The sequence below is a fragment of the Vulpes lagopus genome, chromosome 10 (assembly GCF_018345385.1).
Source record: "Vulpes lagopus strain Blue_001 chromosome 10, ASM1834538v1, whole genome shotgun sequence".
NCBI classification, from domain to species: Eukaryota; Metazoa; Chordata; class Mammalia; order Carnivora; family Canidae; genus Vulpes; species Vulpes lagopus.
This window is the reverse complement of record NC_054833.1, coordinates 62,021,758-62,034,666: the sequence shown is the minus strand read 5'-3', so window position 1 is coordinate 62,034,666 and position 12,909 is coordinate 62,021,758. Positions and strand designations below refer to the sequence as shown.

The 12,909-nt window shown below is 48.7% G+C and overlaps 1 protein-coding gene across 4 annotated transcripts in view; it reads right to left on the bottom strand.

Moving 5' to 3' along the window:
* SHISA6 (shisa family member 6) overlaps nucleotides 1-12,909 on the bottom strand; it is a 275,521-nt gene that overhangs the window by 76,039 nt on the left and 186,573 nt on the right. The gene's annotated exons all lie outside the window — the stretch shown is intronic.

The window sequence follows — 12,909 nt, the reverse complement described above, 5'->3', positions numbered from 1 at the left end:
AGGACCGGGGCTGTCCATGGTCCTTCTTGAACTCATCCGGGTTCTGGGATCTGATGAGCAATCACTCCCAGCAGCAGGCTGGATATTAAACAGCTGGGGCTCTCTGCAGCCATTTCGGGGGGACTGGCCCAGAAGACCAGGAAGCAATTTCAGAGACAAGAAACAATTGCTTCAAAGACTCCGTCCAGTTCCCTCGAAGGGTTCTGTGGCTGAATGCAGGCAGATGATGAGAAGGAACGAGTTGAGCTCTGTATTTCATATCCAGACTCTCCTGCTCCCATTATGTCTCACTTGCATCACCAGCTTGTACAACAGGAGCCCGTCCCCCAGACTAGGTTGTGTGGACCCCTAAGAGAAACCCCTCTCTCTTATCTCCACGTCCTGAGTAGCACAGAAGAGATAACACACAGGCTGAGCCCGGGCAGAGAGGGCTTTCATTCCATCATTCACTGAGCATTTACTGAGCATCTATCACATGCCAGGCATTGTGCACCCACGGGGGTGAATGTGGAGGTGAGTAAGATCCACATCCTGTTGAGATTATGTTTAGCAGGCAAATGGACACATGCACATAACCCCTCAAAATCCAGGGCAGGTGGGGACAGACGCGGTGAGAAGGACACATTAATACTCGGGAGGCAGTCCAGAGGAATACAAGATTAATTCCATGTAGGACAGGGTAAGGCTTCGTGACGGATGAACAATTGGAACTCCCCTGGTATTCACAGTGTCTTCGGCACCACGACTCCACTGAGTTCCCACAACAACCCAACAATGTGGGCAGGATTATGCCCATCTGTCAAGTGGGACGTCAGGGCTCAGAGAAGTTGGGGGACCAGCTCAAGGCTATCCAGAGGGTAGATGGTAGATGTGCATGGAGCCTGGCTAAGTCAAGGAGTGGTGTTGTGCCATCTTGTTTCTTGGGAGAGCAGGGTGGGCCAAGAAAAGGCATCACATATGGAGCAGATTCACCAGTGGATGCAACTGGGTGGCTCAGTCTTTTGGGCAGCCAACTCTTGATTTCAGTTCAGGTCATGACCTTAGGGTCTTGAGATCAAGCCCTGCAGAAGGCTCCACACTTAGTGGGGAGTTTGCTTAAGAATTCTCTCTCTCCCTCTTTTTCTAAAAAATAAATAAATCTAAAAGCAGAAAAGACACAAAGATAGTTTTAGCCCTACACAAGGGGACTTGGTCCAGTCTGAAGGTTGCGGCGACTGCTTGCATCCCTGGTGCAGCGTCCTCCGGGAATACAGATCTTTCCAGCACACAGCCTCATCCATCCTCGTTAGTGCACGGTCGGCTACGCTCAACAGGTACGCCACAGAAATAACAGCTCCTCCTTGGTGTCTGTTTCTGTAGGGGTGCAGAGCTCACTCCTGGGCCATTCATACTTCTTTATTCCCTGACAGAGGAGGGAAAGCAAAACGCCTGCAATGCGGGAGGCGGGGGGCTGCTTACCAGGCCCACTGACGAGCTTATTAGCAAGGCCAACCACCTCTCACCATTTCATCTAGGGAAGAACGTGATGGGCAGGCATTTTCTCCATCTTACACACGAGACAACGCCTGAGAAAGTTCTGGTATTACCCTGGAGAAATCCACTGGTTTGACTCAAGGTAAGACTTGCAAAGAACTTATGACAATTCTTAACACATGCTACAGGCCCAATGAACGCCTCATTGTCTTGTTGAGGATGTTGCACTTGTCAAGCCTCAGTACAAGGGCTGTGACTGTGGTCTGCACGGGTGGGGGTGTAATTCGGAAAAGGCTCTTCTGGAAGACTCCCTGTGGACTAAGGCAGGATTGCTGAGTGGGATTAACAGCCCAGGGGAGGAGTGCATGGCTGAGGGATGAGTGACAGAGACTGCAATGGGGGATGAGTGAAAAGGACAGCTGCCACAGACCAGGGAAGGCTGCATGCATTACAAAGACTGCACGCAGACGAGGGGAGAAGACAGGGCCCTATGGAGCGCTTTTTTTTTTTTTTTTTGGCATCATAAATATTCAGTTGTCCACCATGAATACTCAATTAGGCAGAGATTTGTAGAGAGGCCCTTGATGGAGCTAGAACTGACAGGGGAACTGATTTCTTCTATGAATCTCCCAATATCGAGGGGACATATGGCACAGCAGAGAAATGGATGGGATTGTAGGTGGAAGCAAAGGGCTAGAAGCTTCATGGCAGAGAAGCAGGTGATTGACAGCTGGCAGGAGCTGAGGGTCCGCTAGAAAGACCTGAGCACAGTGCTCAGTTCAACGGCCAGGCTGTACTGTGGGATTATGGGTTTTATTATTTCCACTTGTGTACAACTGTCTACGGTCATCGGGGGGTGTTTTCCTGCTTCGCAGGTTCTTATAAAATCACAGAGATAGAGCACCCAAGAAAACATTAAAGGCACACCCCGTCTCCTGCTGGCCTTAACTGCAAGTGAGGGATACAGCATGACCCTGGTGGGGACCAACTTCCCACAGTAGTACATCCTCAAGGCGATTCGCTTTGAGGACTGGCTTCTGAGGACAATTTCATCGGAGCTCATGGCTCCAGGGCGATGAAATAAAATGTGTGAAGACCAACTGTCTTGTCCACTCATCATTTTAGGGATGTAGACACCAGGAGCCAGAGAAGGGGAAGAGGCTCGTCTGAGTTTGTGGCAGGATCCAGGCTGAGATCCGTTCTGCTCACTGAGGTTTGTAAAGAAGGATGGTGTTCGTGGGGCCGTGGCCAGCAGCAAGCAGGTGCCCATTGGCAGGTGCCTCTGTGGGTGACCCTACGTGATGACACTCTGGGAGTGGTTCTGGCAAGGTCCATGACGCCATTTACATCTTCTCCTTCTTCTTTCCAGTGTTCTGTCTCCCACTAATCTGCTTTTTAAAAATGTCCATTTAGTAAATGCCTCCTGCATATACCATCACATCTTCCTGACTGGTATAGTAAAGATAACCACTGGAGGAATGCCTGGGTGGCTCTGTTGGGTTAAGCGTCTACCTTCAGTTCAGGTCATGATCTCGGGGTCCTGGGCTTTCAGCAGGGAGTCTGCTTCTCCCTCTCCCTCTGCCCCTCCTTCCCTTCTCTCTCTCTCTCTCTCTCTCTCTCTCTCTCTCTCTGTTATAAATAAATAAATAAATAAATAAATAAATAAATAAATAAATAAATAAATATCTTTTAAAAATAATGATAATTTTTTTAAAAAAAGAACACCACTGAAAAGGTGAAGTGATGGGTTTATGTTTATGAAGGGTTTTTGGATCATGCCACTTGGAGATTGTTAGCCGAGGGGGAAGAGACTTGGGAGAGTCTTAGAGACTGGAGGAGGTGAGCAGGCGGGAGGGAAGGCCCTTCTGTGTTTGGATCTCTCTGTCAACCAGCACTCCTGTGTGCTCAGCAGGAGACAGTGGGGTCAGCTAGCTCTAAGACGAAGGGGATCCGCAGATTATCTTCCAATGAGGTTTACTGTGTTGAGTGCAGAGGAACATATAGCAACTTTCTGATGACTAGAAGGCTCCCTAAGTGGTACATGGTTGGAGACACATGCAGGACCATGCACAGTGCTCTGCTGAGGGGGTTCACCCTTCCAGAACAGAATGGGAGTTCTCTCTCGTGGTTTCCGTGGAAAGTGAGGCTGTCCGGGGTTGGGGAAGAACCATTGCTCCTTTTTAAAAAATATATTTTATTTATTTATGCATGAGAGACACACACACACACAGAGAGAGAGAGAGAGAGAGAGAGAGAGAGGCAGAGACACAGGCAGAGGGAGAAGCAGGCTCCCTGTGGGGAGTCCGATGCAGAACTCGATCCCATGACCCGGGATCATGCCCTGAGAAAGAGGCAGATGCTCAACCACTGAGCCCCCCAGGTGTCCCAAGAACCATCATTTCTGGGCTGATTCGGAGCAAGCTGTGAAGCTTCCATGCTCTGTTCTCGTGAGGAATGCTGTTCACCAAGATGCCTCTGCTTGTGCATGCACTTCCCTTCACGCAGACTCAGGGCGTGTCTGCCGAAGGAATGAAGACATTCGACCTCCTTGAGAGAGTGGAAGCTCCCTTCTCACTGGTTTGTTCCCCTATACCACTTTTTAACCTGAGACTTTCGGCTTGTTCCTGGGGTGCACCAGGCACCGCAGCAGGGGTTTTCTGCGCCTGGACCCATCTGGTTCTAAACCTATGTCATCCCAGATAGAATCTCCACAAGCTCCCCTGCCTTCGCTTTTTAGTGAAGTCACCAGTATAGGCTGCCATCCTTGCATTTATTCATCTATCCAATCACTGAAGAGTCTTAAATCACCTACTATGTGCCATGAACTGTCCTAGGTGCTAGCGACAGCTGGGATGAGCTTCCCTGCTTTAAAGGGGGAGCCTAGGGACACCTGGGTGGCTCAGTGGTTGAGCGTCTGCCTTCGGCTTAGGGTGTGATCCCAGGGTCTTGGGATCAAGTCCCACATTGGGCTCCCTGCAGGGAGCCTGCTTCTCCCTACATCTCTCATGAATAAATAAATAAAATCTTTAAAAAAGGGGGAGTGCACCTGTTTTTGTTGGAAAGACAGAGATCACAAATAGGTAAACTGGTTTTTAAGTAGAAATATTTCTATGATTCATAGAATTAATTATACAATTTAAAAAAGAGATATTTTTATAATTTGATATAAAAGTAATCAATCTGTCATATAAGTGCCACAAAGGAAACGAAGGCTCTCTGAGAAGGTATCATTTGAACTAGGGTGCAAAGAAGCTGGATTCCGAGAAGAGCATTGCACACAGGGGCAGTGTGTGTGCAAGTCCTGAGGTGGGCGAGCTCTTGGGTCGTCTGGAACTCAGAGAAGCCAGCCCACTGCAATAGAGGGAGTGCATGGGGGGACATGTAGGCAAGGAGGCCAGATCACCAGGACCTCTGAAGGCAAAGTGTAATGGGACATCCCCAGTGCAGTGGGTTGCTGATGGCAGGCTTGAGCTAGGGGAGTCACCTGATCAGAGAAATGTCTTAAAAGAATCACCTTGGCCACTCTATGGGGAATGGGTGGTAGGGGGAGAGGGCAGAGAGGATGTGGGACATGAGTGGGCTGCTCTGCAAGACCTAACAGTGACTTCTGTCAAGGTGGTGGCAGCAAAAATGGACAGATGTGGGCTCTTGGAAGCTACAGTGTGGACGTGAAAGACTCGCCAAGGAGGTAAGCGTGGGACCTCATGAGAGACAGTGATATGAACCATTTCTAGGTTTTGGCTTCGAGTGTCAAATGGATGGCAGCCACTCGGGAAAACAGTTTGGCTAATTATTAATTTCTACCAGCCGAAAGAAGTTACTGGCTTGACTTACAAAATTAAACAAAAATATACCAGAAATATACCACCTGGGTGGCTCAGTGGGTCTTGGGATCGAGTCCCACATCGGGCTTCCCGCAGGGAGCCTGCTTCTCCCTCTGCCTCTGCCTCTGCCTCTGTCTCTGTCTCTCTGTCTCTCATGAATAAATAAATAAAATCTTAAAAAAAAAAAAAAAAGGAAAGAAAAGAAATATACCAGATGACCCAGGAATCTCACCCCTAGGTATTTATCCAGGAGAAATGAAAACCTGTCCAAATAAAGACTTATAGCCTAAATGGTCTTCAGTAGGCAAATCAGCATAAAACACACCGGGGTTCATATGAACCCTTAAGCCCTGGCAGTCACTGATCTGCCCTGTGTCCCTGCAGCTTCAACTTTTCCAGAATGTCCTATTAGAGGAATTGTGAGTATGAACCTTTGGAGCCTGGCCTCTCCCCCTCCACAGAATGCCTTCGAGGGTCATCCTCATTGCTGTGTGACTTAATCGTCCCTTCCCTCTTATCGTGGAGTAGGTTTCCAGCAACGCCTCCACCGAAAGCCAATTTCAACGCATGTAAATTTAAAAATACACTTGACACGTGTTTTGGAATAGAAAAGGGAAAAGAAAAAAAAGCAAGGGGCAGAAACAGAAATTTCTGTGTGTGGCTGTACTACGTTTGGAGGTGAGGAGGATGGTGGCAGCGGCAGGGAGACAGGAAGCTATGGCTCAATGCTGAAACTTCTGGTTTGGAGTCAGGTCAGAATGAAGCTCCAAGGCAGGTTGGCTGGGCAGCAAGGGAGCTCCTCTGTCCCTCTGAGGGTCTATGGGAGGGGACAGTGAACCATTTGATGGGGAGGAATCGGGGGCAGGGGGTGAGGGCTGGGGACACAGCAGAGCCTGACCTCCCTGAAGCTGCTGCCCCAGCTCCCTGTCACTGAGGGTCTGCTCTGCTCTGTGGCTGCCACCCCCACAGGGTCAGCCTGCCTGGCAAGTGAGCTTTGGGCATCCCCAGCTGGTCATCTGCTGCCCCCCATGCCAGGTCTCCCCCTGCTTGGGGCTGCCTCTGAGGATCTCTGGCCCTCGCCAATATTATTAGCATAGATTCGTGAGTCATCACCAGAGGAAAGGAAGGGCTGGGAGGAAATGAATGCTGAGGCCAGCCTGTGCTCTCAGGTCCCTGGAAAATTCAGTGTTTCCGGGAGACCTAGAGCCAGACTGAGGGTGGGGAGTAAGTGGAGAAGGAAGAGAGGGGACGGGGGAGGAGGAGAGGGAGGAAGTAGAGAAGAGGAGCAGAATAGGGAGGAGGATGGGAGGAGGAGGAAGAAGATGAGAGGATGAGGAGAGGGAGAGGAAGAGGAAGAGGAGAAGGAAGGGGGGCAGGAAGAGGAAGAAGAAGAGAAGGAAGGGGGGCAGGAAGAGGAAGAAGAAGAGAGGATGAGGAGGGGGAGGAGAAGAGGGAAGGGAGGAGTAGAGGAGGAGAGGAGGAAGAACAGGAGAGCATGAGGAGAGGGACAAGGGGGAGGAGAGGGAGGAAGAGGGGAGGAGGAAGAAGACAAGAGGATGAGGAGGGGGAGGAGGGGAGGAGGACAGGGAGTCAACAGGGAGGAGTAGAAGAGGAGAGGACGAGGAAGAAGAGGAGAGGATAGGAGAGGGAGAGGAAGAGGAGGGGGAAGAGGAGAGGGAGGGAAGAGGGGAGAGGGAGGGAAGGAAGAGGAAGAAGAGGAGAGAGTGAGGAGGGGGAGGAGGGATAGGTGGGGAGAATGAGGAGGAAAGAGGCTGGCCCCACAGTCTTGCCTATTTTTTTGTCTCCCCCAACATCACTCAGGTCTTAAGGGGCTCCTAGTCTATCTGGCAGAAAAGCATCGGGCACTGCAGCAGATTTCTACAACCATTTCAACAATGATCCTTTCTCCAAATTTCTCCTCTCGGAGTGTGGTCCCCTTGTCTCCCTATATTTTAGTTCTTGGTTGACTTTTATTGTAATACTCTTCGTTGTGGATGAATTCTGCTCCCCTCAAAAGACATATTGAAGCCTAGACACCCGTTAGCTGATCTGGAAGGAGGGTTGCTAGGGGTGTAATTAGTTAAGACAAGGTCATCATGCAGTAGGGTGGGTCCTTGGTCCAACATGATGGGTGCCTCCTAAGAAGGAAGAGAGTCATTGGAGAGAAGACCACGGGAGGAGGGAGGCAGAGAGGTCTGTGGCATGTCTACAAGCCAAGGAAGGATGAGACAGCTGGCGGTCACCAGAAACTAAGACACAGGTAGGGATCCGATCTTCCCTCAGAGCCTCAGAAGGAGCCCAGGTCTGGAGACTTCTAGAACAATGACTCAAGAAATCTGTTGTTCACGCCACAGCGTGTGGCGCTTTGTTACAGCAGCCGGAGGAGATTAAGATGCTCCTCCTTCCCATTTTGTCTCCTCTTCTGTTGTCTTTCCACCCCCACTCCCTCCTCCCACAAGACCCACCATTTCTTTACCCCGATCGCTGTAATGAAGTCTTCCCAGGCCTCCGTTTCTGTTCTTAACTTCTCCCTCAACTTCCTACAGATGGTCTACCTCAGTGCCCCATATACATTTCGGACTTCGTTTAAACTAAAATAATCCTTCTCTCCACCCAATTGTTTCCAAACACCCTGCTTTCTCCCACCTGCCACTGTCATGCTTTCCCTCACCAACACCTAAGCTTTTTGATAACTCTGTTCTATCCCATAAGTGAAACTTCATGATCTGTCACCTTTTCTCTATGTCCCACTTCTTACCACCTTGACTCGAGACCATATGACTGGATTGTTGCTATCATAGCCCACTAACACATCCTTGGATCCAGTCTTGCCTCTTCTTAGAGGCCATGAGCTCAAGGAAACTCAGCTTTCACCCAGCTCGTTGCTCATCAGGGGCCTGCAATGGTCAGTGCATCTCAGACCAGCTTCGGGTTGCCCAGCCTTAGTGCCACATCTGGCCCATCTCCTGGATGGCCACTCTACTGCCCATGGGCGTTTCCACCTCTCATGGTATAGGTTAACATCATGGTCCTGGATTGAACACTTGCTTCTCTCCAGAGCTACTGACCCTTGGCCAACACTGTGGGATGTGTTCACTAAAGGTTAATGATGTTCTCTAACCAGGGGCCTGTGAGCTATTGTGGATAAGGATGCATTAGCCTGCCAGCATTGTTTAGTAATAATAATTGGAATTATAATTGGTAACTGTTTTTAGTCCAGGCTGGGGGGTAGACGTGTGGTTTCAATGGCTAAGGCTGGGCACATAGTACGGTTCGCCTATATGACTGGCTCACTATAGAGAGGCACCCACCATGAACAGACTTGGGCTTCCTGGCACCTGGATGTTTTGCATGTGCGCTAGTGGTGCTTCAAGACCTGGGGGTAATGGGCGTCCTGTGTGTTAGCCTGTACCTGAGACCCCCAAGTCCCTTTGTTTTTTTTTTTTATTTTATTTTTTTTTTTTAATTTTTATTTATTTATGATAGTCACAGAGAGAGAAAGAGAGAGGCAGAGACACAGGCAGAGGGGGAAGCAGGCTCCATGCACTGGGAGCCTGACGTGGGATTCGATCCCGGGTCTCCAGGATCGCGCCCTGGGCCAAAGGCAGGCGCCAAACCGCTGCGCCACCCAGGGTTCCCCCCAAGTCCCTTTGAATGCATATCCTTCTCCAGCTATTGCTGTGTTACCTTCTTACCCAGTAATAAAACTGTTCTAAGAGTCCTTTTAGAGACTTTGACCATTTAAGGTGACTAGTACATAACAGATGTAGGCTTTACTCATGCCTTTCTTTCCTTTTTTTTTTTTTTTTTAAGATTTTATTTTTAGGATGCCTGAGTGGCTCAGCAGTTGAGTGTCTGCCTTTGGCTCAGGTCATGATCCTAGGGCCTTGAGATTGAGTCCTGCATTGGGCTCCCTGCATGGAGCCTACTTCTCCCTCTGCCTGTGTCTCTGCCTCTCTCTCTGTGTCTCTCATGAATAAATAAGCAAAATCTTAAAAAAAAAAAAAGATTTTATTTTTAAGTAATCTCTCCACCCAACGTGGGGCTCGAACTCACAACCTCAAGATCAAGAGTTGCATGCTCTACCAACTGAGCCAGCCAGGTGCCCCCTCATGAAATGTCCAGTCTGTTTCTCCCCCTGTCTACCCCACATCCAGATCTCATCCCCTCCAAAAAGTCTCAACCACTATCTTCTTGTGGCCTAAGGGGGCTTTGGTGCTTGGTTTAATTAATTCTGCCATCCTTAGGCATCACAGTTTAACGAACAAGAAGCCCGGGTCCAGCCAGGCATTAGCTATACAACATTTGGGAAGTGACTTAACCCTCTGAGTTCCCGTTTTCTCATGAAAAAAAAAAATATATATATATATATAGCATCTATATATATATAGATGGATAGATGCTAATGCCTAATTCCTAATTCCAGAAAGGATCATTGTGTAATCTGGACAAAATAATACAGGAAAAGTGCCTGACATTCAAGACGCAGGCAGGGACGCAGGCAGGGACGCAGTAAACATTAGCCGTCACTTCCCTTCCTGTATATCCTCTCTCTTTCCACTGAGCCACCCACATGCCCTCTTTTCTCTTCCCAAAGAGCCTGACTATAAATTCCTCAGTAGAAGGAATCTTGTTTTTGTATATTGCACAGTGTCCCCCAAAACAGTAATCCTGGTGGGACACAAAGCAGAGACTCCAGTCACAGAATTCAAGACAGTCAGAAGAAGGCTCAGGCATGACGTGCAGAGTGTGTTTTGGTGGAGGCAGAGTCTCGCTGCCCTGAGAGGACTCATCTTTCGGGAGACCCCCTCTCCTCATCTCTTTACTAGGACAATCAAAGAGTACTTTCAGGCACTAAATAAAATACTGTAGGCAAGGTCCCCGTTGCTTAGGAGGGATGCCATAAATTATGAGGTCCCCCTTCTGCTACTCTTTTTTTTTCCCTTCTGCTCCCAGGGAGCTTATGAATGAGGCAGTTATTAGAGTTGCATCGTGTGCCCTGGCACACCAACTCCAACAACAGTCACATCAGAGAACATGAAGTGTCATTGGAAAGTGACAGTCACCAGAATCACAGGGCTGCCCGAGTTCACTGCCCCTGGCTATTCTTGTTTGATAAGCCTTCTACTGGTTTATCAGCTCTGCAACATCCCAACGTGCCCCCTCGCCCACCACAGGCCACGATCATCGGCAACAGAACGTGCCAGCCGTGAAACATGTGGATTCAGAGTGCAAGAAAAGGGGAAGAAGGAAAACTCATTGGAGGACATGTTGCCAAAGTGGCTTTTGGGAATCCATCACAGAGGACTGAGGAGGAAATCTGTCAAACGAGCCAGGATACCAAATACGAAGAAATATGAAATGCCTGCCTCCTCTCTGGAAAGGTTTAGAGGGAGGAAAAAAAAAAAAGAAAAGAAAAATCCAACCCACAAAACCAACCCTGCAGAGGCTGGAGTGGGGCGAGCTGTTAATGAGTCTGGCATTAAGAGATTTGTGTTAACTCAAGGAAGGTGGCTTCATTCCCAGGTTCCATTCAGCCTGTTTGGGGGAGCAGTGGGGGGTCTTCTCTGAGGTCAGCAGCCATTAAGCTGAAATATTCAACTGTTCATTATTCCCACAGATTACACCACTTTCTCCAGAGTATTCTGGGAACGAGACAATTGCCCCACATTGGCTGAATTAGCCCAGCCCTAAATTTCTGAGGATATTGCCTTTTACTGAGAGGCCTTCTCCTCAGAAAGCTGTAAATGCTGTAGGTCACTCTGGTTCCAAATGTCACCTTGATACCATTTGTGTGTGTGTGTGTGTGTGTGTCTGTGCTGAAATGTGTATTGTTTATCATGCCTGTGGCCTTATTTACATCTGAAAACAGGTCATTGTTACGGAGGCAAACGGAATGGCTTCACTTCCTTTGGAAAAAGCACGATGGCAACTGGTTTGAGAGAAGACTGGGCTCCAAGACTCCTATAGAGTCTCCACAGGAGCAAGATCCCATTGTCAAGACTGGAAGCACCTGCTTCTTCGGAGTGTCACCTGGAAGAAGCAAGAAGATTCCAGAAGCCAGATCTCACTGGAGTCTCCCTCAGCTATAGGAGACTAGCAGGCACCTATTAGTCTTGTTTTCAGACCAGGAACTCGCAGTTCAGAACTCAAGTGATGTGCACGAGATCACAACAGCAAACACAAGATGAGAAACATCCTGAGCACCACATCAGGGAAGCTGGGTCAGGAGAGGCTGGATCAGGCTGCCGGTCAGAAACATCTAGACAGAAGGAAGAGAACACTGGCCTGCTCCCTGGACTGGACACAACAGGGCACTACATCTCCCACACTTCTGCCCACACATGGATTTCAGCTTCACCCGTCTGCTGTAATTTCTTCTCATTCAATATTTGCCTGAGAATGTTTTTGCTGACAGCAGCCTTTCTGGGGAGGAGTGTTGGGGAACTGGATTAGGAATGTTATATTCTAAAGGTCAGAGGCACAGTAATTAACATGAACATGCTGGAATTGGGGGCTGCTGCTGGGTCTCAGTACCTCTCAAGGCTTCAAGTCTTTGTCTTCGAAAACAGTCCCAGTGTGGATGGAGGGTGTGCACGTGTGTATTTTTCTATGCATTTTTATCATGTGGCCAGATTCGTGTGGCCACCACCAGTCTGCTGATGCATGGTTCCATCCAAGCACAATGCTTTGGCCTACGCTCATGCTCTTGCCTCTGCATGCATCACTCTCCCTGCTTCCCCGCCTTTCCTCAGCTTGACCAAAGCCTGCCCATGTTTTGAGCCTCACCCCATTGGTCATCTCCTTTAAGAAGCTTGGTCTGGGGGCACCTGGGTGGCTCAGTGGTTGAGCATCTGCCTTGGGCTCAGGTTGTGATCCTGGGGTCCCGGATTTGAGTCCTGCACTGGGCTCTCTGCAGGGAGCCTGCTTCTCCCTCGCCTGTGTCTCTGCCTCTCTCTCTGTGTCTCTCATGAATAAATAAATAAAATGTTAAAAAAAAAAATTGTAGACTTCCACTGCTTACCATGCTATAGCCCTCCTTGTCCATCTATCGGTACCAGCTCCCCGAGCCCTTGGGCTCTTTGAGATCAAGGCCAGTGCTCTCATACCTCTGCAGCACCAGCACTTAGCCTCATGCCTGGCACACAGTAGGCACTCAATCACTGTTTCATGAGTGCACCTGAATTTTTACAAAGAGTAAATGTCCCATGGCCGAGGACAAAACCAAACACAAAGCAACACTGTTGTGTAATTAGGATTTAATATATTCCACGAACACTGGCATACCTGCATGGCTAAAACACATTACTATCAAATTAATCAGAGTTATTTTGCAAAGGTGTGTGTGTGAGTGTATGTAGCGATTCTTTTGCATGCAATTACAGCTCTTACTTCAGGACAGTTAAAGACTATGCTGATTCTCTCCTAAATACTTCCACTGAGTTGGTTTTTCTTTTTCTTTTTCTTTTTTTTTAAGCATTACACTTTCAGCTTTATTAAAGACCATTTTTTAAAAGTTGTTTTAAAATCACCTCTGCAGGGGGGCCTGGGTGGCTCAGTTGGTGAAGCGTCTGCCTTTGGCTCAGGTCATGATCCCAGGGTCCTGGGATTG